Genomic DNA, 24,948 nt, shown 5'->3' with positions numbered 1-24,948 from the left:
GGCTCATGGAGAGTGAGTTGGTATGACTATTTTGGAAAACTGTTTGGCAGTGTCTACTAAAGGCAAACATCCATCCACTCTATAATTTAATAATTTCATTCCAGCGTATTTACCCTATAAAAAATAAGTGCTCATGTTCACCAAAACTAACAGACAAGAGTGTTCATGGCAGCTTCATTCATAATAGCATCATGTTGAAAACAATCCAAATGTCCATAAACAAGAGGATAAGTGAATTCAAGTATATGTCATGTAAAATATTGCCACAAACAATAATATGAATAAATTGCATATATATTACATCTAGATAAAAAATCCTGCACTAATTCTTATGGTGGAGGTAGGTAGCATAATCGTTATGCAAAGAGATTCTCATGCCTGAGGCGCCAATGTTCCAGGTTCAGTTCTCTGTACCACCATAAGCCAGAGCTGAACAGTGTTTTGGTAAAAACAAACAAAAACATTCTGCACTATCCTATTTTAAAAAAGCTCCCCGGGGGTCGGGCGGTGGCACAGTGGGTTAAGCGCATGTGGCGCAAAGCGTAGGGACCGGCGTAAGCATCCCGGTTCGAGCCCCCGGCTCCCCACCTGCAGGGGAGTCGCTTCACAGGCGGTGAAGCAGATCTGCAGGTGTCTATCTTTTTCTCCCCTTCTCTGTCTTCCCCTCCTCTCTCCATTTCTCTCTGTCCTATCCAACAACGAATTGTGTCAACAAGGGCAATAATAATAACCACAACGAAGCTACAACAAGGGCAACAAAAGGGGGAAAAAAAAATGGCCTCCAGGAGCGGTGGATTCATGGTGCAGGCACCGAGCCCAGCAATAACCCTGGAGGAGGAAGAAAAAAAAAAAAAAAGCTTCCCAACTAAATCAGTAGGTAGATAGCAGTATCCTCTAAAATCTTGTGGATATGAATTTTTATTGTAAACAGCTCAAATTTCTTCCTCCTTCCTTCTTTCCTCCCTTCCTTCCTTCCTTTCTTTCTTCCTTTCTCTCTCTCTCTCTCTCTCTCTCTCTCTTTTCTTTGCCATCCTCAGGGCTTCACTACTGTGGGATGACTTTTTCAGACAGAAACAGAGACCAGAGGGAGAGGAGGAAAGACACCATAGTACTGAAACTTCTTTTAATGGGCCAAACTCCAATTTGGGTTGCTTTCACACTGTCCAGGTATGCTATTTTGTTGATCCAGTTCAAAATTTTAAATTATTTTAAAAATACAAATAACATTTGTGATATTCTCAGGTGTCAAATGAAGCAAAATAAAATTCTGCGGTCCTCAAACCAGTCTTCAGAGAATTCCCATAAATCCAACTGATACACACACACAGAGAGAAACACACTGTACTTTATGCAAGATAGAAGAAACAACAAGTGATGCAATAGAAGTCCCAAAGGCTTTACATTTGTATTATGAGTAAATATAAATTAATAAACTTAATGTGTTTAGAGACATAGTAGAAGTTGAAAACATGACTAAGAAATAAGAGATTTTTCAAACAGAACAAATAGATTTGAAAAGAACCTAATCAAATTTATAGGGGAAAAAAAGACATAATATCTGGGATTTAAAACTCCTGAAAAGGTTCAAAAGCATGTTAACCTCTGATGAATAAAAAAAATTATGGCCTGGAACCAGAATTATTCAGAACATAGCTGAGAGAAGAGAGGGTAAGGGAGAGGGAGAGAGAATAAAAACACAAGAGACACAGAGGACAGACTAAGAAGGTATAACAAATGTCTACTCAGAGTTCCAAGAGGAGAAGATAGGAAGAAAGAGAGGCACTATTTAAAGGATTTTCTGGACCTGATGAAAGACATGAGTATTCAAATTCAGGAGTCACAAGAAGAAGAAAAAAAGCCTAGGATGAATTTAAACAAAAACAATACAAAACAGACCACAGATGTAACACAGTCAAACTACAAGCCACCAGGAGAAAGATCTAAACATGATGTGACCAATAAGGAGCTCATTCCAGAAGCAGGTATACTTAACAGGACATGGTATCAAAGCCTCACCCACCCTCCCACACATCTTGTTGACTGCTAAGAAGAATCACTTACACTTAGAAGCTTGTCAGGCAACATATTGCAGCTATCAAACTCAAAATGGGAAGTATGCCCAAAACCTGGGCCCTCACCTGCCAGGGAAGGGGATTCATTCAGCTCACTCTTCCGAGGGCTGTTTACTATAGTCTTTCCATGGTAGCCACACCTTCTGGACCTGGGTGAGGCTTTGCTTCCCCCACTGAACTCCCTGCTTCCTCTCTTGTTCATTTTTTTATGTCAGAGTGACCTATATTAATAACACAAGTCTGACTCTCTAGTCCCCTCTGCCTGAACTCTCTTCTATGCCTCTCCACCCCCCCCAACTTGCATAATAAAATCCAGATTTAAGCTGGCCTGTGAGGTCCTAGAGTTCAAGACTTGATGAATTCTCCAGACTCATGTATTTCCACTCTCACCTACCCACCCTACTTAACATTTTCTCAAACACCATGTTCCTCGATAGCTCTGAAAACTGTGCTACTCTCTCCATCTGGCAGAATCTTCTTTTTCTTGAGTGTCTTTACAGTTTTAAACTTACCCTTTAATATTTTGTTTAAATATCACACACTTATAAAGCACTCCTTGATGCTCTTTCCATCTTTATTTGCCCCTTGGTGTGTACCCAGTTTTATACTAACTTGTGTTTTTATAAAGCCATGATTACTTTAAAAAATTGTAAACATTTATTGGATATTTCAGTAAAGCTATGCATTATAATGATGGACACTGAACTCTGCCTTCATTAGCCATATAAAATTCCCTGGCTCTGGGAGTCATGTGGTAGTGCAGCTGGTTAAGCACACATGGTGCAAAGCACCAGCATAAGGATCCCGGTTTGAGCCCTGGCTCCCCACCTGCCAGGGGGTTGCTTAACAAGTGGTGAAGCAGGTCTGCAGGTGTCTATCTTTCTCTCCCCCACTCTGTCTTCCCCTCCTCTCTCAATTTCTCTCTGTCCTATCCAATAACAATAATAACAACAAGGACAACAAAAATGGGAAAAATAGCCTCCAGGAGCAGTGGATTCATAGTGGAGGCACCGAGCCTCAGCAATAACCCTGGAGACACACAAAAAAATTCCCTGGCTCAGCATTTACATTTTTAAAGAATTATTTATTTTTAGTAATGATTTAATATTGATTTACAAAATTGTAAGATAATAGGGGTATAATTCCATGAAGGTCCTGCCATCAGAGTTCCATGTCCCCCCCATCCCTCCATTGGAAACTGCAGTAGTTCTACCAAGGTCACTGTAATGGGCTGATTCTATAACTATCTATTTTTTCAACGGTCCTGCCTTCACTTCACTTCCTAAGTCACCCTTACACCCTTACACCTATTGCTACTTCCAGGTGTCTTTTTTTTTTCTTTTTGCCTCCAGGGTTATAATTGGAGCTCAGTGCCTGCACTATGAATCCACTACTCCTGGAGGCTACTTTTCCCCTTTTGTTGCCCTTGTTGTTTTATCATTGTTGTGGTTATTACTATTGATGTTATTGTTGTTGAATAGGACAGAGAGAAATGGAAAGATGGGGGGAAGACAGAGAGGGGAAAGAAAGATAGACACCTGCAGACCTGCTTCACCACTTGTGAAGTGACCCCCCTGCAGGTGGGGAGCTGTGGGATCAAACTGGGATCCTTATGCTGGTCCTTGCATTTCATGCCATTGCACTTAATCTGCTGCGCTACCGCCCCACACCCAGTGTTTTCTCTTTTATTCTCTTCTCTCTCAGATAAGGGAAACAGGGCCTGGCTTCCTCTGGTGTTTTCCAGGTTTACTTCCCTTTTATTGATGGTATAAAAATATGATTCCTGGTGACAAGTACTTCGGGTCCTGGTAGAATGGGAGTAGCCGTGGTGTTTTTCATATTACACTGTAATGATCTGTTTACATGTCTGTTTCAGTGTGGCAAACTGAGGTCAGGAATCAGATCTCACCATACCTGTACCTTCAGGACCCAGCCTCAGCCCATTAAGGAGAGAAAGGTGTCATCCCATAGAGAAGGTAGGAAAATCAGCATGAAGGGAGAAAACTACTTTACATGGGGGCCCAGGAGGTAGCTCAGCAGCAGGAAGAGTATACACCTTGCCATGTGTCAGGTGAGCTTGTGACTATAGCAGAAGTGATATCAGACTATGTGATTTCCCAGACTAGGTCATATAAGGTGACACAACTTCTACTTGGTCCTCTTGGGATGCTTGATTTTGGAACTCAGAACTGCCATGCTGTGAGGAAGCACAAACTAGACCAGGGACAGAAAAGAAAAGCCACATGTAGGAGATGGGCGGTAGCACAGCGGGTTAAGCACAGGTGGCGCAAAGCGCAAGGGCCGGCATAAGGATCCTAGTTCAAGCCCCCGGCTCCCCATCTGCAGGGGAGTCGCTTCACAGGTGTTGAAGCAGGTCTGCAGGTGTCTATCTTTCTCTCCCCCTCTCTATCTTCCCCTTCTCTCTTGATTTCTCTCTGTCCTATCCAACAACAATGATATCAATAACAACAACAATAACTACAACAATAAAATAAGGGCAACAAAAGGGAATAAATAAATAAATATTAAAAAAAAGAAAAGCCACATGTTGGGAGTCGGACAGTAGCGCAGTGGGTTAAGTGCACATGGCGCTAAGTGCAAGGACCAGTGTGAGGATACCGGTTTGAGCCCCTGGCTCCCCACCTGTAGTGGAGTTGCTTCACAAGCAGTGAAGCAGGTGTCTATCTTTCTCTCCCCCTCTCTGTCTTCCTCTCCTCTCTCCACTTCTCTCTGTCCTATCCAACAATGATGACATCAATAACAACAACAATAACTACAAGAATAAAACAAAAAGGACAACAAAAAAGGGAAATAAATAAATAAATATTTAAAATAATAATAAAGAAAATCCACATGTTGTTCTGACTAACAGCCCTGCTGAGTTCCCAGCTGACAGCTAACATCAACTGACAGACATGTGAGTGAAGATACTCCAGATGATTCCAGCCTCCAGCTGTTGGGTCACCCTAGCTATGGAATCTTCTCAGATGAGGCTCCAGACCCCAGGAAACACATGCCCTTGACTTTCAGAGTCTGAGTATAATGTTAGCTCATGACACTAACTGGGGTGGGGAGGGGACTCACTTTTCAGTAAATAGTATTTAGTAAATAGTATTTAGTCTCCTTCTACCAACCAGGTCCTCCTTGGTCATCCTTGGGCAGGTGAGGGGGAAGGTCTAAGCCCTAGAATGTACTGAATCTGGTGTCTGTCCACATTTGAGGCCCAGTGAGCATGGAGGGTGGGACACTAGCAAGTTCTGCTTCCCTGACTCTTCAAGGTGGAATGAGGTCAGCTTCTAAGTGTCCTGGTTTCCCTACAGACTGAGGTCAAGAGCAGGCTGGGTCCCCTGTAGACAAGGCAGCACCTGGGAGCAGGAGCTCAACCCCAGCAAAAGCTTGTTCTGGTTCCATCTGAGACTGGCCTGGTTTGCTTCCAGGTTTTTTCTTTTAAAAACTGGTTCACTCAGTGGGTATTTAAGACAAAAACCATAGAACATGGTCTGATTTGAGGGGAAAAAATAGTATTGGGGGCTGGGAATCCAACAGATTTAGGTTGAATCCCAGCTCTGCCACTTACCAGCCATGTAAGTTTATAAGTTACATCACCTTTCTGGGCCTCTTCTGTGTAGTGGGGATAAGAATAGCTGCCACCGCATGGGTTTTTTTTTTTTTTTTTTTTTTATCTTTAAAATTTTTTTCCTTTATTGGGGGAATTCATGTTTTGTTTTTTTTTTATTTTTAAATTTTTTATTTAAGAAAGGATTAGTGAACAAAAGCATAAGGTAGGAGGGGTACATCTCCACACAATTCCCACCACCCAATCCCCATAACCCACCCCCTCCCATGGTAGCTTTCCCATTCTCTGTCCCTCTGGGAGCATGGACCCAGGGTCGTTGAGGGTTGCAGAAGGTGGAAGGTCTGGCTTCTGTAATTGCTTCCCCACTGAACATGGACGTTGACTGGTCGGTCCATACCCCCAGTCTGCCTCTCTCTTTCCCTAGTAGGGTGTGTCTCTGGGGAAGCTGAGCTCCAGGACATATTGGTGGGGTCTTCAATCCAGGGAAGCCTAGCCAGCATCCTGGTGGCATCTGGAACCTGGTGATTGAAAAGAGAGTTAACATATGAAGCCAAACAATTTGTTGAGCAATCATGGATCCCAAGCTTGGAATAGTGGAGAGGAAGTGTTAGGGAGGTACTCACTGCAAACTCTAGTGTAATCCTGCTTTCAGGTATATATTTTGCAGTAGTTTATGGATACGTGTGCACATAAGCTCTCTCTCACAGAAACTGGTGTATATCTAGGTTATGGGACTTTGTTAGAAAGTGAACTACCTGAGATGAAATTAGAGTGTACTATTAAAGGAAAGGTCTCACCCGAGTAATGAAGCTGAAGGGTTGTCATTCCACACGTGAAGTCTCTGGATACAGTCTGAGGTGAAGCATGTTGAGATGGCAATCGTTGCTTTGGTTAGGTTGTGATCGGCGGATGTAATATTATTTGGTTTGGATTGGGAGATGCATACGGAAAAGTGGGCCCTATCCAAGGGTGCCAGGACTGGGGGAAGTAGGGGCTCTATAGTGAAGATGTGAGGTTCCTGCTGTCTTAGGGTTCAAAAAGACAATCAATAGTTAATATTATTATCACATTATTTGTTAATTGGGTTAACTTTGAAAAGTCCCTTTGTTATGGTTTGCTGTACAGTACCCAGTATCTTGTATATAGCTGTGCTATTGGAAGCTTCTAATCTACTTGGTCTAGACTTTTGAGAGAGTCCGCATATCAAATACGTAGCCTATATATTAAAAAGATTCAGTTTGTCTTTTGAGAAACTTTGAGACATACAATTGATTTCCCCCTCTCATATTAATTAACTACTGATTTATATGTCTACATTTTGCTAGGAGTGTACATAAACACCATTCCCACCACCAAAGGACTGTGACCCATCCCTCCCGCCCACTCCCACCCCCCACTGGCCCAGGAAGCTACATGTCTACCCCTCACCACTGGGTTTTTACTTTGGTGCCCTACTTACAATTTGATCAGGTCCTGCTTTTAGTTTCCCTTTCAGATCTTCTAAGTCAGCTTCTGTTGATGAGTGGGATCATCCCATACTCATCTTTATCTTTCTGACTTAGTTCACTTAACATAATTCCTTCTAGCTCTGTCCAAGATGGGTCAGAGAAGGTGGATTCATTGTTCTTGATAGCTGCATAGTATTCCATTGTGTATATATATATATATATATATTTTATCTTTAAATTTTTTTCCTTTATTGGGGGAATTCATGTTTTTTTAATTTTTTTTATTTTTAAATTTTTTATTTAAGAAAGGATTAGTGAACAAAAGCATAAGGTAGGAGGGGTACATCTCCACACAATTCCCACCACCCAATCCCCATAACCCACCCTCTCCCATGGGAGAAGATCTTCACATGCCAGACATCAGACAAGAAACTAATCACCAAAATATATAAAGAGCTCAGCAAACTTAGCCGCAAAAAAGCAAATGACCCCATCCAAAAATGGGCAGACGAAATGAACAAAACATTCACCACAGAGGAGATCCAAAAGGCTAACAAACATGAAAAACTGCTCTAGGTCACTGATTGTCAGAGAAATGCAAATTAAGACAACACTAAGATACCACCTCACTCCTGTAAGAATGGCATACATCAAAAAGGACAGCAGCAACAAATGCTGGAGAGGATGTGGGGACAGAGGAACCCTTTTACATTGCTGGTGGGAATGTAAATTGGTACAGCCTCTGTGGAGAGCAGTCTGGAAAACTCTCAGAAGGCTAGACATGGACCTTCCATATGACCCAATAATTCCTCTCCTGGGGTTATACTCCAAGGACTCCATAACACCCAACCAAAAAGAGGTGTGTACTCCTATGTTCATAGCAGCACAATTCATAATAGCTAAAACCTGGAAGCAACCCAGGTGCCCAACAACAGATGAGTGGCTGAGAAAGCTGTGGTATATATACACCGCATGGGTTTGTTGTGAGAAGAAATGAGATGAACTGAAAGTACCCTTCTCAGTGCCTTAAACACAGTAAGAACTCAGTGAATGTCAGTTACCTTTCCTCATTTCTGTGTGGAATATGACTGTAACCCACCTCTCTTCCATACACAGGGTCTGTATAGCCCAAGTGCTGAATAAATGAATTAAAGTGAATGAAGTGATTTCTAGGATTCCTTTCAGGTCTTCTCAGTCCAGCACTAACTACAGCCCATAAGTGGATACATCTCTTCCCCAAGAGACACTAACCTCCCTAGGCACAAGGGCCCTCACTCTTATTCATCTTTTTCCTCCTCAGTAGACAGGGGTGTCTCATTGACAAAAATGTGACTGGTGAAAGCAAAGCAAGTACATCCCTGGTTCAGCAGAGTCCTTAGGCTCTACACTGGGGTGTTGACAAGGATTTGAGGTGAAGCTGCCCCAACAGACTCTCAGCTATCCAGCTTTCTATTTGCCATCTGCTTCCATTTACCAGAACCATCTGCTGCCCAAAGCTCCCCTAGCTAGAGCCACAGCCCCACATCTTGATCACCAGAGGCCACGTGCTAGACACACTCCCAAGGGCATCCACAGTCTTTGATACCTCTCAAAAATGTGGGCCAGAAAATCACACAAAATTTTGGCTTGTATCTTATGTTAGGTTCTCCCAATTGCAAATCTTGGATGAAGGGTGTTGTGGGATGAGGAAATGAGCCTAGACAGGAAGGGAAGCCATTCCACTGGGCTGCTGTTGCTATGGACAGTCATCCCACTGAGGGGTGAGGAAGTCTTCTTCCATCTTGAATCCCTTTGAGTGAGGGTGGCCTTTGCACTGAGCTTGCTCCCAGAGCAGAGAACACCTTTGAGCAGAGTCAGAGTGGCCATCAGCAGGCACTTCCAGGAACATGCACAGCATGATGTTCACGGGTCAGTGCCATTAACAGGTGAGCCACTGTTAACAGCTAACAGCTAACAGCTACTTATGACAGGAGGCACATGGGTCACACAGAGAATCCAATCCTGGGAGTTCCAGGAAACTCTGTTCCTTTATCTTACATTCAGGGATATTAGTGATCAGGGATAACACCATCGCAGGGATAATTTTGAATCCACTCAAAGAGATCATATTTCAAGTAAGAAAGTAAATCACTTTCACAATCTAGGATTTTTACACTGTAACAAACCTAAGATCCCAATGGAAAGACTAGAAACCACTGCTCCACAGGACAAAGATAATAAAGATTCCTATGGCCCTCTAAATTACCCAAGGCAGATTCCCTCAGACACAGTTGCTATAAGTGGGCTATAGGCTTCAGTTCCTCTCAGCTCTCTGAAGGTCCCAAGGCCTCCAGACACAAATTCACTCCAGACACTGAGTGGGTCCTCCAGAGCTCCACTGGTGGGTTCACTGGGCTGCCCAGAGCTGTTCCCAGATGTCCCCTCCAGAAATCAGGGCTCCTTCTATTTGCCCCATTACCTCTTAGAGACACCTGTGACCTGAGCTTTTCTGTATATTTCTTGTCATTTCAGAAAAGACCAGCTCTGAAAAGCAGACCTGGAATATGACAGTGATAACAACAATAATACTTGTTTCCTTCAACCCTTTTCAGGACAAGGCAGACCTAAGAGAAAATAGTATCTAATATGATCCAGCATTTTGCAGATTACCAAATGCAGTCTCAGACACCAACAATTTATTGAATAGTAGTAAGTGGCAATTGCTGGCGTCATAGCAACGAAATAGACAGACATGGACTCTGTCCTCAGGGAGTACATGTTCTAGAGAGAAGGATAAACTATTATCATAAAGCATGATGATAAGTAGTTGCATTTGATAAGACCTATTAAACACTGATACTGTTAATTTCTTTTTTATGGATAGCCTCATTCAATCCTTATAACAATTCTTGGAAATAGGGTTTTGCCTCCAATACACAGATATATATATCAAAGAACAGAGAGGGTAAACAATCTGCCTGCAGTCACACAGCTGGTAAGAGTCACATCTGGGTTTGTTTTGTTTTTTGTTTTCTTTTTTTCCAGAGCCCTGCTTGGCTCTGGCCTATGGTGGTGTGGGAGACTGAGCCTGATATCTGGGAACCTCAGACATGAGAGTCTGTTTGCATAATCCTTATGCTCTCTCCCACCAGACATCTGGGGTTTTAATCTCAAGATTTTCTGATTCCCAAACATACCTTTAACCAGGCTAGTTTATTCCTTTCCTCTCTGTGCCTCAGATTCTCTGTAAAATGTGAGCAAATAATAGTACTCCCTTTGTGGTATAGCTGAGATAATTAACTGAGATGGAGATACTGTGTAGATGATCAGCTTTGAGTTGCTGATTTTCTTATTCCTGCCTGAGGTCCTTACGTCTTCCCCTTCCTCCTGATGGCTGCCTGTGGATGGGTTCTCAGAGAAATCACCATTTGCCTTCACCAGCTAATGACAACACAGCTCTGTGGCGTCTGTGCTGATTTAATTATAGATTAATCAGGAGGCTCAGAGTAGGAGTTTTCCTTTCTCTAGAAAGCCAGAATGTGACCCCTGCATGTACACAGGCTTGTAAGTATAGAGGGGAGTCTCCCTTTCAGTTCGCTGTCTCAGGGGAAAGCTATAGTCAGTCAGGCTTCCACTGTCTGAAGCTTCTGTTTCTCCCAGCCTCCACCAGAACAGCACTTCTCAGACTGAGTTCCCACTATTAGTCTTCCATCTTTGCTATCCCTTAAGCCCCAGTTGTCCTCTTTATTCTAGTCTACCTCTTCACAGTTCTGCCTAAATGCCACCTCCTGCAGGAAGCCTTCCTGATTCTAAGTCAGTTAGGGTGATTTCCTCCTAAGAATTTCCACTGACCATTCTCTACCTTCCTTCTTTCATGGGAGGAGATAATTCTGAGAATAAGTCAGTCTGTTTCCAGTGACCAGCATGGAGTTGGCATCAATAAAGTAAATGAGGGAAATCTACATGAAATTCCTACATAAAGAACTGGAGCCAAGAGCCTAGCATCCTCAGAGCCCCAGGCTTCTTAGGGACCTGTTGGCTCCCAGTAGGGCTCTCATATCGAAGTGATCCCTGCAGCCCTTCCTCAGAAGTTGGGCCACTCCCTAGGACTCCTTTCTTCCTAGAACTGGCCTCCTGATGCTTGAGCTCAGGTCAGCAGGCAGGCACAGGTTGGGAAGAAATGCCCTGGCAGACAACCTCACCAATGTGTCCTGGAACCCCACCTCTCCAGGGAAAGATAGAAAAAGGCTGGGAGTATGGATTGACCTGCCAACACCCATGGTCAGCAGAGAAGCAATTACAGAAGCCAGACCTTCCACTTTCTGCATCCCATAATGATCCTGGGTCCATGCTCCCAGAGAGATAAATAGAAAAGCTTTCAAGGGAGGGGATGTATGGATACGGAGTTCTGGTGGTGGGAATTGTGTGGAATTGTACCCCTCTTATCCTATGGTCTTGTCGATATTTTTTATTTTATAAATAAATTTAAAAATAAATTATAAATTTAAAACAACAAAAAAATGCCCCCACATATACACTTCCTGGCAGAACAGACTTTTGTACCATCCTGCTTCTCCCCACAAACCAGACCAGATGAACCACTGCTCAGCAATGACTTTAGCACCGGCAGCACAATGTGTTGATCACCTTCACTTTGTGATCATTTATGTGGATAAGCTCATTCAGTCCTTCCAGTGATCCAGATCTCCTAGCTATGGGTCCCTTTTACAGACAAGCAAATTGAGAAGTAATTTCATTAGCAGGAACAGAGATTTAAATCCAGTTTAGCTCCAGGTCTTCTGCTCGGTAACTAGCCCCCACCCCTTGTCTTCCCCCAACTCATTGTACTTTAGCCACCTGCTAGGCTCCAAAAAAGCTCCTTGACCTCTGACCCTGGGTCAACACTGCCAAGGGGTGGAATCCATAAAACCAGGCTGCTGCCCAGAATGCCTGGCATCCTCTCTGGTGGCATGAATGAACTGGTTCATGAATATGCAGGCAGGCCCCACGTGCTGAGTGCTCTCAGCTAAATCTGATCACAATGTGGGATAAATTAAGCAGCAGGATAAATGCATTAAAAAATCACGGTTGGAGGAACATGCTGTTCAAGGAGGGTCCAGGGAGGAGGGAGGGGAGCAGTGGGAGAAGCTCCACCAGGCGCTGCCAGCCGCTCCCAAACAGCCCCAAATGAAGTTCCCTTCCGTGGGGGAGGACTCTCCCCCCATCTCCACCCTCCCCTGGTTCCTATGGAAACACAGAGCGAGTTTAGGAGGGAAAATGCCTGGTGATGAGTTAGATGGGGAGGGACTAAGAATAGCAGCAGGACTGGGGCAGGTGTCAGCAGGGTCTCTTTTCTGGCATTGGTGAAGGGGAGGATCCGGTCCAGCCCAGCATTCCCCCCAGCCCTGGCAACATCGAGAGGTTCAGTGTAAGGACAGAATCACATTTGGGTCAAGTAAGAATACAGACAGTAGCTGACTAACTGAGGAGTTCAGTGCCCCACAAGAGGAAGAAGGTACTGTGGCATAGACAACATGAAGCTCAGAGGTATGAAGTGACTAGAGCAGCGACTCACTGGTGGAATTGGACCAGGCAGTCTGACTCCAGGTTTTTCCTTAACTTGTGCTGCATGCCAACTCTGGCGCCCCGCCATCATTACAGCCTCCTCTTCACAGGGCAGTTCTTGTTCATTCATTCAGCAAAGATTTGTTGAGCAGCTACTGTGTTGCAAGTACTCATTCTTAGAAGCAAGACAAAGATGCAGCCTTCAGAGAGGGTATTTATAAAAGATGGAAACCTATGGCTTATAGGCTTCCTTTCCCAAGCTCCAGAAAGGGTGGATTCCAGCATTCAGGCAGAGAAAGAAAGACATGAGGAAGCCAAAAAACAGACTTAAGAGCTTGCTTCAGAGCTTGGAGGATATGATATAAGGCCTGACTAGAGTTTGGCTCTGTGTAACAAGCATGAGCTCTAAATCTAGCTCTGCCACCTGCTGACTGTGAGATCTTGGGCCGTCACTCTGCACCTCATTCTCTTCAAAAAATGGGTGTGATAATGGTACTAGCTTCTTATGACTAGTGAGATACTGTATGTAAGAGTTTAGGCCAAGAGGTCAACACTGGCACACCCAATAGAGAACACATGTTACCATGTACAAGGACCCAGACTCAAGCCCCCGTTTCCCATCTGTAGGGGGGAAGCTTTTCAAACAGTGACGCTGTGGTGCAGGTGTCTCTCTGTCTTTCTATTTCCCCTCCTCCCTCTAAATTTCTCTCTGTGCTGTCAAAAAAGAAAGGGGTGGGGGAGGAAAAAAATGGCTGCTAGGATAGATGGATTTGTCGTACAGTCACGAAGCCCCAGCACTATCCCTGATGGCAGTTAAAAAAGAGAGTGCTTAGCCAGGAAGAGCACCAGGAAGGGGTATTCATTAGAGGAGGGGCTTTAGAAAGGTAGCCACACCTGAAAAACAGAAGTCTAAGAGAAAAGACAGATTGAGCCCCCAGCTCCCCACGTGCAGTGGGGTCACTTCACAAGCAGCTAAGCAGGCGTCTATTTTTCTCTCTCCCTCTCTATCCTCCCTTCTCTCTTAATTTATCTCCTAGCCAATAAAATGAAAAAAATGGCTGTCAGGAGTGGTGGATTTGTAGTGCCAGCACCAAGCTCTGGTGGCAAAAAGAAAGAAAAAGAGAAGGAAATAATGGGCAGATAATCTCAACAGATCAGTGAAAAGTTGAGTCCAGGTGGAACTAAAACTGGAAAAAAAAAAAAAAACAGTAAGAGAAAACCCAGGGAGGGGCCTGGGTTTTCTTGATGGCCCTTGTGTGTCTATGCAAAAACTATTTGCATCTCACTAATAAAATCCATTCCTGAGCAACAAACTACCTCACTGATTTGAAATAAAATTTGTACAACTGTAAAAATGAAATAAATAAATGTTTAGAACAGTGTCAGATAGGAACTTAGTGCTATTAATGGTTAGCTATTGATATTGTTATAAGCCCTTTCAGGCAAGAGCTCTGCTTTCCCCACCCCTACACTGAAGCCTACTCAGGAAAGAGCCTCTGTTCTTTCAAGGGCCCACTGATTCCGGTGTCCCAGTAACCAGTTCACTGCATAGAAGCACGGTGACTGATCAGCTCACAGGTCAAGCTGGGACAGGGGATGGGTATTTTTGAGGAAACCACATCATTGCCCACCACTCCCAGCACAGAGTGGGGGAAAGAAAGAGGAAAAAGGTGTCACCTGAAACAAGTGATCTACTTGAGATATAACTCTGCTCAGAGAAATGTTTTCTTGGCTAGTGCACACATGGCCGTGAGCTGTCACATGTCAGTGGCAACTTTAGGTTCTAACTTATCACACACAGGGACTGGCTCCATTGTGTTCTAGGGAGTAACTAAGAAACATAAGGACACCAGGAGGAGGAAGAGTTGCAGAAACAGGATGCCTGAGCCTAATGTAGGATCCTCATCTCCGGCTGGCATCCAGCACCTGACACAACTTAGAGTAGGGTCGGGTCTGAACTCTGCTGACTGTGCGTGCTGAACTTTGAGAGAAAGCATGGGAGGGTGGTGGGAAGCTGAAAAAGGGCTGTAGAACCCAGTGATGGTTTTCAATTGTCTGAAATTTCATCTCCCAGCTTGAAGGTCACGTGTGGTCACTTGCAAGCCGACCCCTATGTAGGTCTTGTTCTGGGCAAGTGAGAGATCGGGACAGTACAACTAGGAACTGATTCTGCTGGTAGAGCTCAGGACTTACATGTCTGAATTTCTGAGTTTGACTTGTAGCACCACATGTACTGGGATGCTACTTTGGTTTCTCTTTCTCTTTTGTGAAGTTCTCTCTACCACACATGGAATAGATAATTTAGGACTAGCAAAATTGTCCACTTGGATAATATGTGCCTTTGCTATGTGTATGACCCAGGTTTGAACCTGGGCCCCATTGCATTGAAGGAAGTTTCTAGTGCTGTGGTCTTTTTCACTTTCTCTCTGCCTATCACAGAGAGAGAGAGAGAGAGACAGAGAGAGAGAAATAAAAAGATCATTAAAAATTTTTTAAAGAGACCTGTGGAAATAGAGAGGCAGGCTGGGAGTATGGATCGACTAGTCAACGCCCATGTTCAGCAGGGAAGCAATTACAGAAGTCAGACCTTCCACCTTCTGCATCCCACAATGACCCTGGGTTCATACTCCCAGAGGGTTAAAGAATAGGAAAGCTATCAGGGGAGGGGATGGGATATGGAGATCTGGTGGTGGGAATTGTGTAGAGTTGTACCCCTCTTATCCTATGGTTTTGTTAATGTCTCCTTTTTTAAATTAAAAAGAGAGACCTGCATGACATAATATCCTCTCTTGGGTAACTACCTCTCTTTCTCCTTACTTTCTCCTCCCCTGCCCCCAGCAACACGTCTTTCTGGTTAGTTCTGTGCTTATTATTTTCTCAGATAGCTCTTTCCTCTCCTGAGTCTGAGAGCAGGGCCATGAGGGATGGAGAAGTTCTGGGTAAAGAAAGACATTCCCGGGTCACCTTGCCCCCAACACCCTAGATAGGTCTGGCCAGACTCTCCTTTCCCTACCCTGTGCTTGTTCTTCCCTATTATTCCAGCCTCTCCTGCTCAGCACCCCATCAATGATATGGTGCCACTTCCCTTCTGTGCTGTCCATGGCCATGACATCCTCTCTTTGGAACTCAGCCCCTTTATGCATCTCCCGGACCTGCAGCCATGTGCCCTGCAAGGCCATAACTCACATTTGCTCTCTAGTCTCTAAGCACCCACTCCCCTTGTAAGAGTTTGGTTGTGTCTTTCCTCTTCTCAGAATAATGACATGTCACATTTTTTCCTAACTATCCATGGTCATGGCTGAGTAGGAATTTAGAGGCACAGAGTGGGCACATGGCCTGTCTACTATAGGCAGGAAGGGAACTGTGAAGAGCCAACAGCAGTGGGCTTTTGAGCTCAGGGCTTCTGTGGGCCTAGTTTTGATCTGGTTTCCTGGAAGAAGCTGGAAGTAAAATAAGTCTTCTAGGGCAGAGACCCTACTCAAGGCCAAGGCTTTTTTTTCCACACAATTTGTCTGGAGAGTAGAAGACAACACCAGATCCCCACTGAGTTTTGCAGATTGCAAGTCCTTCTCTGAGACACCAGCAGAGTGGAAGAGCCTTTGTGTCAGCTTTGTGTTTAGACTTATGTAGAAAAAAGAAAGAAAAATAGAAATATCAACAACAGAATGTCCTTGATCCACTACAGAGGCTAAGAATGATGTGGACCAAAGATACAGATGCTTCCTCAAGCATGCTCATTACAGAACTATTTATACCTGAGCAAAATCATAAATCTTTCTCAATAATAGGAGAGTATATGTCAGTAAGATACCACAACTGATAAAAATGATACTGAGAATGTAAAATTTAATGATTCGAATAATTCAAGTTTTAGAAAACTTTGTAAAACTGTGTGTGCAGTAAAATTCCATTTTACAGCAAAACTCACAACTGTATCTTGATGGTAAGAATCAGGTGGACAGGGACTGAGTAACGGCACACCCAGTAGAACACGTATGTTACCATACTCAAGTAACTAGGTTCAAGTCCCCAGTCCCTACCTGCAGGGGTGAAGCAGTGCTGGAGATTTCTTTCCTTCTCTTTCTTCCTTTCTATCTTGCTCTGTCTCACCCTCTATCAAAAAGAAAAATAAAAGAGAAAGAAGGAAAGAAAGGGAGGAAGGAAAGAAGAATGGAAGAAAGAAAGATAGCTGCTGAGAATGGTGGAGTCATAGTGCAGGTACAAAGCCCCAGTGGTAACTCTGGAGGCAAGTAAATGAATAAATAAGTCATGTCAACTTATAGTTTTTCCCTTATTTATATTTTCTAAGTTATCCTTATTTATTTATTTATTTATTTATTTATTTATTGGACAGAGACAGAGAAAAATTGAGTAGGGGGAGGAGAGAGAGACACACAGAGAGAGAGAGAGAGAAACACTGCTTATCACTCATGAAGCTTCCCTCCTGTAGGGAGGGAAGGGCTAAGTTTTTCTTTTTACATATATTTTATGTATTTCTAATTTATTGGATAGAGAGAGAAAAAAACTGAGAAGAAAGGGGAAAAGAAAGATGGGAAAGGAGAAAGAGACACCTGCAGCACTGCCTCACCACTTGCAAAACTTTCCCCCTGCAGGTGGACACCGGGACCTTTAACCAGAGTCCCTGCACATAGTAACATGAGTGCTCAACCAGGTGTGCCACTACCTTGTCCCCACTAAGGTTTTCTTTTATCACATACTTATCATGGAGTGATATATACACTCATTTTTAAAGATCATTTTAAGTATAAACACTTTGACCAGTAATCCCAATTCCAGGAAATTGTCTTAAGGAAATAATTAGGAAGAGCCCCAAGACTTAACTAGAATAAATGATGCATTGTTCTCTTAGGGGAAAAACAGACATAAGCTAAAATTGTTGAAAATAAGGATTGGTTGAATAAAGTGTGGTGTAGTCATATGCAGGGTGTGATGCAGCCACTAAAAACCAAGTTATAGAAATGCAACTGCTCTAGGGCAGATGTTTGTGAATATATGATTGGGAGAATAAAGCAGGTTTTAGAACATTATGTTCAGTCCATCTTTTTTCTTTTTAGGTTTTCATTGTTTACTTGAAATGCACATGTAAACAAGTGTCCAGTATCAAGCCATTCAGTCAGAGGTCTGAGATTGACTTTTGCTAAGTGCTATCCCAAGTGCTTGCAAACTGAACTTATAGTAACTGGGGGCTGAGACACTTCTTGCCAGGTGGGCGGGCCACCCCTGGACATCTCTCTCTCTCTCTCCTCTTTGTTGGGGGAATTAGTGGTTTACAGTCAAGATCATGTAGGACTTTAATCATAGAACAAATGAACCTTTAATAGCGGTTACACCATTACAGTAATATACAGTAGTTTGTATATGTGTAATGTATCTCAGTTTTCCACATAACAATTCAACCCCCTCTAGGTCCTACTCTGGCATCATGTTCCAGGACCTGAACTCTCCCCCAACCCCAGAGTCTTTTACTTTGGCACAATACATCAACTCCAGCACAAGTTCTGCTTTGTGTTTTATTTTTTAACTTCTTTTTTATTATTATTAGTGATTTAGGAATAATCGACAAGACTGTGGGATAAGAGTAGCACAATTCATACAATTCCCACCACCAGAGTGCCATATCTTATCCCTCTACTGGAAGCTTCCCTATTCTTTATTCTCTCTGGGAATATGGGTCAACGAACTCTATATGGCACAGATAGTAGGATGTGGGGTTCAAAGTCTGTAAGAACATGTTCAGAGGTTAATGGTCATTTCATATAGAGGGTCTGATTATAGGTGATCTTATTTTTCTTCTTAAACTTTCTGGGTTGTTTTGCAAGAAATATGTGTTATTACATAATTTTAAAATCATTTTTAAAAAGGAAAAAAATCTGTTGTGTGAGGCCAGGGGGTAAGAAGGAGGCAATCAGAGGAGCTGGCCCCAGGCTCTATTGCAGAGCAGGGCAAGGTAGGGACAAAGAGCCTGGGGAGAGGGCTGGGGTTGGGGGTAGCCAGCTCTGTGAAAGGTGCCCAGCTAAGGAAGTGCTGCACCCTCCCTACCCAGGCTTGCTCTCTGCCATTCACCCTCTGGAATTAGCTTGCTGAGACCATTTTAGGAAGCCCGTGGGCGGTTGGAAGCAGCTTGTGAGCAGAGCTGGAGGCCGGCTGAGAGCTGAAGAGAATGAGTGCCCAAAGGAAGACAGGCAGAAAATAAAGGGAAGCCAGCACCTTTTCTCATTTTGCTTTTTGGTTTCATTTTTCAAAAACAATTCTCTGGAAAATCCTTGCTTTGGTCAAAATGTTTCCTCCCCCTTTCATTATCTCCTCCAGGATTCTTTATAGGGACCAAGTCAAAGCTGGGGTAAAGGTTCCAGTCTTCCACTAACTTGCTCCCTTTCTCTGGACCTCAGCTTCCTCTCTTGTCAAACTACTGGAATGAGCTTGCAGTTTTCTTACTCTGAATCTCCATGCTTCTGGGATTCTAGCTCAGGAGCAAAATAATTGAACCAGGGATCTTCAAGGCCTCTTTACAGCTCTGAGATTCTGAGATTTGTGCTTTGAGATCTCTGAGAGTCCTGAGTGTACTGATAAGAGCCTATGGATTTGGGGGATGATGGTTCTAAAATGCAATGATACTAAGATTCGAGTCCATGCCCAGGGTATATCTGAGTCCAGCCTATACCAGGGGGTTGGAGGATGTCTTCACCAGCCTGGACACAGACACTTGGGTCCTTGCAAGTGAGATGTGTGTTCACACTCCAGGGAGCTTCCTGAAGTTGACATGAATATGATGCTTTCACTGTGTATCAGGATACGATGGGGATGCATTGGATCGATGCACCTTCTCGTGGTGCATCCCATGAGTACCCATTCATTGGGGAAACTGACGATCCTTCCTAGCCGACTGAATCCACATGGATCCCAGTCACTTTCAAAGCCAGCAACAAGCAGCTCCCGACAGCTTTCAAGCTGACCTGTTGACTGGCTACGGAAGAAGGGCAAACGCTAGAAGAAGAAGGATACAATGAATAAATGCTGTGTGTTGAGCTTCTGGCCCAGGTCAACAGCAGCAGTTTCTGTTTATTTAACCTCTATTATGTGCAAGCTTGGGAGCAACATATTCCTGAACATGAACTATATGCTGTTTATTATGCCCAATTTCCAGACGAGGAAGCTAAAGCTGAGAGCTAGAAGAAGGTAGTAGAGCGAAATCCTGAACCCACAGTAGTGGACTCCAGAGCCCTATAAACTGCTGCATCGCCTCCCTGCAGTTCCCTGCCCCTCAGCATGACCACACTGCCCTGCCTACCTCTTTCAGCCAGTGGATGACCTGTGGTTTCTCAGGTAGGTGGAGCCCATGTTCATGCCCACAGGCATGTGGGTATCTGTGTGTGTCTGGTAGGTGTGCCTCTGTGTAGGTGCCCTTGTACATGATGTATGTGTGTGTGATGTGGATGAATGCTTGAATGTGGGTGCTAGTGTGTCTACATGTGTGCAGAATACTGTGTCTATCCTGGAGCCAGTGAGAGAAAGATGAGTGAGTTGTTGGTCTAGACTTGTGAGAGAGAAGCAGAGTTCAGGAGAGATGCATAGTTCTCCCTCAAGCCCTTCCTCCTCTTTGGCATATAGGTTTTTAGGGCTCTGTGACCCTGGATACAAAAAAACCCAAAACTGCCTTCCACCTTTGCATTTTGCCAAGTTGAACTGGGAGTCATGATCCTGCACAACATTTGCTTTCTCGGGCCCCTATACTTAGCTAGTGGCAGGTCCACACTCACCTTAATAGCAGGAAGTTCCTGAGTCAGAACAGTGTCTAGAAACAGTGTTGGCCTTGGTTTATGGAGAGCCAGGGTCCCTGGTTCAGAGTCCTATGTGTGTGTTTACAAACAACTCACCTTTGGCCTCTAGGTCCCCTTTTTCTCTAGCCTGAATTAAGTCTGTTAATAAATGTTCCTCTTTGGGGGCTTTGGGACTTGAGAATAAAATCCTGGGGTGGGGGGAGATCTGTGACTTAAGAAATGGAAAGAGACTTCATAGATACCTAGTGAAACAAATTCTCTGTGTGGGAATGTGTCTGTGTTAGACCTACGGGGCTGCCTAAGTTTTATTTGCATACCTATGGGAGTGGAGAACTCTCTATTTCATAAAAGCCCTTCTATTCTGGGCAATTTTGACTGTAAGGCCAACCTCATGGTGGCATTTTAGAGCTGCCTTCTATAACTTTACCCTACTGGTCTCTATCCTACCCTCTGGAACCCATAAGGCTCAGTCCCATTAGTCCTGCTGGGCAGTGGCATTCCAAATATAGTGCAGACAGTACTATGTGAAAGGACCCAGGTTCAAACTTCCCACATCCCATCACCACCTGCAGGGGGGAAGCTTCATGAGAAGTAAAGCAGTGTTGCAGATGTTTCTTTCTCTCTCCCTATCTTCCCCTTCTCTCTCCATCTCTGTGTCTCTATAAGACAATTTAAAATAAAAAAAGGAAAAAGAATGGCTGTTGGGAACACTGGATTTATTATGAAGGTGCCAAGTTCCAGCAACAACACCAGTGACAATAAAAAAAAAAAATGAATGTAGAGGCAGGACAGATGGGAGTCTAATAGTGTCACACCTCTAACCCAGGTGGGTCAATTCTCCTGTCAGAGGACAGACAGAGACCTTCCCCCCCAGATTAAAACACGGTCCTCCTACAGCAAGTTACAATCCAGGGCAGGGGATATAGAATAATGAGAATGCAAAACAAAACAAAAAAACACAAAAAAAGCCTCTTAGGCCCCAAAGCCCCAGGCTCAATCTCCAGTGCCACAATAAGTCAGATCTAAGTGGTTTTCTGGAAAAGGAATAGGAAAGAAAAAGTTGCAATCCATTGGCTTGCAAATATGCTTTTAGTAGACTTGTACAGTGCTATTTTCTTAATCTGAACTTGTTGCCAACGTTTAAAAATAGAGAAGTTTCACATAAAAATCCTAATTTCCGGCTTTTCTTGAAAAACTGGAAGTGCTGACAAGTCTATATTGAATTGGGCACCCTGGGTGGAACAGAGCTGGGGAGCAGAGGCATACTGTCTGTCCTTGCAAGGCTTCCTGCTCAGCCACATGGCCTTATTGATTTCTGTGAGCATCTGAGACAGTCTTCCTAGGTACAAGGGGTGACATAGTGAGCTCTAGAGTTAGGCTGGTTTGAGCTAGTCTAAAGATATGGTTCAATCTCAGTGTGACAACCAGAACGTCTCCTGTTTTTTTTTTTTTTTTCTTACCCTAATGCCATACTAGGGACTCAGGCATGCATAATAACAATGCCACTGTTGAGCAATCATCCTTTAAGTCAATTTTCTCTTATTTTAGAGGGGGAGATACAGATAAAGAGAAAGGAGAGCTATCATGGCACCATTCTATTATCCATGATAACATTATCCAATGTTATCCATGATGCTCTCATGTGGTGCCAGGAATCAGACCTAGAACCTCATGCCTGATAAAGCACATAGTCTACTAGGTAAGTTACTTTCCACCCCAGAAAGTTCCCTAACTTCTCTGGACCTGTACCCTTGCTATAAAAATGGGAATTCTCATAGTATCACCTTCACATGGATACTGCAAGTCTTCAGGAACCAAAGTTACCACTACAGTTTAACCTGCTGCCTGGCACACATTTACTGGGCAACCATGGTAAAAACCACCACCACCCACTTCTGATAGGTTGAAAATTCAGGCACAGGCTGAGGAGACAGTATAATGGCTATACAAAAAAATGTTCTTGAATGAGGCTCTGGGGTCCCAGGTTCAATACCCAGCGCCACCATAAGCCACAGCTGAGCAGTGCTCTGGTGTGTGTGTGTGTGTGTGTGTCTCTCTCCCCCCACCCCACTCATTACAATAAATTAAAAAAAAATTTTAAATAAAAGAAAAATCAGACACACCAGCATAGGAGCCAGATAACCTCCCTATTCATGGTCAGCTCACCTTGGAGTTCTCCTTCAGCTACACATATGTTCCTATAGGGTGATGGTAATCCTAGAAGTATTCCATGGCCATCATGGAGGCCCATGGAGCCATCCAATCTGCTGGTCAATGAGTTCAAGCTCTTTCTCTTCGGATAGGAAACTTTTACCATGTACCTTGAACTAGATCTTTTCCCTCCTAGGATCTCAATTCCATCAACTGCACAATGAGCCTGCGGTCCTTAAAGTTCCTTTCAATTCTAACAATTGTAGTTTTGCAGATGGACAGGCAATGAAGGCCAAAGCCTCATAAGAAAGACAGAAGTGAACTAGACAGGGTTCTTTCGACTGTGGAGGCAGAAACCTGTCCCAAAGCAACTTAAATAAAAGGTATTTTATTTGTCTTTGTGACTAATTCATTTCACTTAGTATAATGTCTTCAAGGTTTATCCATGTCAGACCTTAGAATTTCTTTTTTAAAGGTTGGATAATATTTTATCACATGCATATACCTCATTTTCATTATCTATTCATTTTCTGACAGGCATTGAAATTTTTTCCAAATCTTGGCTATTGTGAATAGCACGAGGCATCTAAAATAGTCAACTTCATGGAATCAAAAAAACATGGTTACACCTATCCAACGACGACATCAACAATAACATAACTACAACAATAAAACAACAAGGGCAACAAAAGGGAATAAATAAATATTTTTAAAAAACATGGTTACCATAGGTTGGAGGAGAGAGGAAAATGAGGAGTTACTAATTTAGCTGGTCTTCACCTAGTGACCTACTTCTTTATCCACTACTTAAGAGTTCTACTCAGCTCTCTTGACAGGAATTGGTATTGTGAAGATGTAGAACTTTGGTCATGGAAAATGGTAGCACAGCGGCTCAGATTCTCATCTGTTATCACCTCTCAGTTTCAGTCTTGTTCCTGCAGTCAGTCAGTGTACACTATACTAGTGTTTTTTCTATATATTTATACTTTTCTGTGTATCCATAGTATATAAATTATTTCTCCTATTTTTAAATTACAGAACAGTATATAGTACACTACTAAGTATTTAAAAAAAAAAATATATATATATATATTTTTACTTCCAGGGTTATTGCTGGGGCTCGTTGCCTGCACTATGTATCCACAGCTCCTGGAGGCCATTTTTTCCCCTTTTGTTGCCCTTGTTCTTTATTGTTGTTGTTGTTATTATTGTTGTTGTTATTGCTGTCATTATTGTTGGATAGGACAGAGAGAAATGGAGAGGAGAGGGGAAGACAAAGAGGGGGAGAGAAAGACACCTGCAGTCCTGCTTCACTGCTTGTGAAGTGACCCCCCTGCAGGTGGGGAGCTGGGGGTTCGAACCGGGAACCTTGCGCTTTGCACCCTGAGTGCTTAACCTGCTGTTCTACTGCCCGGCTCCCTATATTTAAATTTTTATAAATGCTGCAAAGGTGACATTAAACTGGTCGACAAACCCACTACTATTACAGTACATTAGACCTGAAATACCAGTAAAGGGTAGCCCCTCATTTATTGACAAATTCATGTAATGATTGGGTTTCAGGAATGGAACCTGGTAAATAAATGAGAACTACTTGTAAATGGATATTAAGGTTCCAGTTAAGTAAGATGGATGAGCTATAGAGATCTGCTAAACAATAGTGTGCCTATAATTAACAATGTTGTACTGCATACTTAATTTTTTTTTAAATTTTTTTTATTATTATTTATTTTCCCTTTTGTTGCCCTTGTTGTGGTAGTTATTATTATTGTTGTTGATGTCATTGTTGTTGGATAGGACAGAGAGAAATGGAGAGAGGAGGGGAAGACAGAGGAGGGAGAGAAAGAGAGACACCTGCAGACCTGCTTCACCACTCGTGAAGCGACCCCCCTACAGGTGGGGAGCCAGGGCTCGAACCTGGATCCTTACACTGGTCCTTGTGCTTCATGCCACCTGCGCTTAACCTGCTGTGCTACTGCCCGACTCCCACTTAATTTTTTTAAAGAGGGCAGACCTCATGTTAAATGTCCTTACCACATAAAACAAATTCTCTTTTAAAAAGTACTGGCCAGTTGTGGTCTATATACACAATGGAATACTACTCAGCTGTAAAAAATGGTGACTTCACCGTTTTCAGCCGATTTTGGATGGACCTTGAAAAATTCATGTTATGTGAAATAAGTCAGAAACAGAAGGATGAATATGGGATGATCTCACTCTCAGGCAGAAGTTGAAAAACAAGATCAGAAACGAAAACACAAGTAGAACCTGAAATGTAATTGGCATATCGCACCAAAGTAAAAGACTCTGGGGTGGGTGGGTAGGGAGAATACAGGTCCATAAAGGATGATGAATGA

The 24,948-nt window shown here is 43.3% G+C and overlaps 1 long non-coding RNA gene across 1 annotated transcript; it reads left to right on the top strand.

Moving 5' to 3' along the window:
- The first annotated feature begins 1,098 nt into the window (after window positions 1-1,098).
- Window positions 1,099-24,580, top strand: LOC132541899 (uncharacterized). Its single transcript, XR_009553011.1, has 3 exons — window positions 1,099-1,167; window positions 3,949-4,048; window positions 23,697-24,580. It is a non-coding gene; the product is annotated as an uncharacterized LOC132541899 (long non-coding RNA).
- The last annotated feature ends 368 nt before the right edge of the window (window positions 24,581-24,948 follow it).

This window comes from Erinaceus europaeus, chromosome 1 (assembly GCF_950295315.1).
Source record: "Erinaceus europaeus chromosome 1, mEriEur2.1, whole genome shotgun sequence".
NCBI classification, from domain to species: Eukaryota; Metazoa; Chordata; class Mammalia; order Eulipotyphla; family Erinaceidae; genus Erinaceus; species Erinaceus europaeus.
Note: the sequence above shows the minus strand (reverse complement) of the source record. Positions and strands in the feature narration are given on the sequence as shown.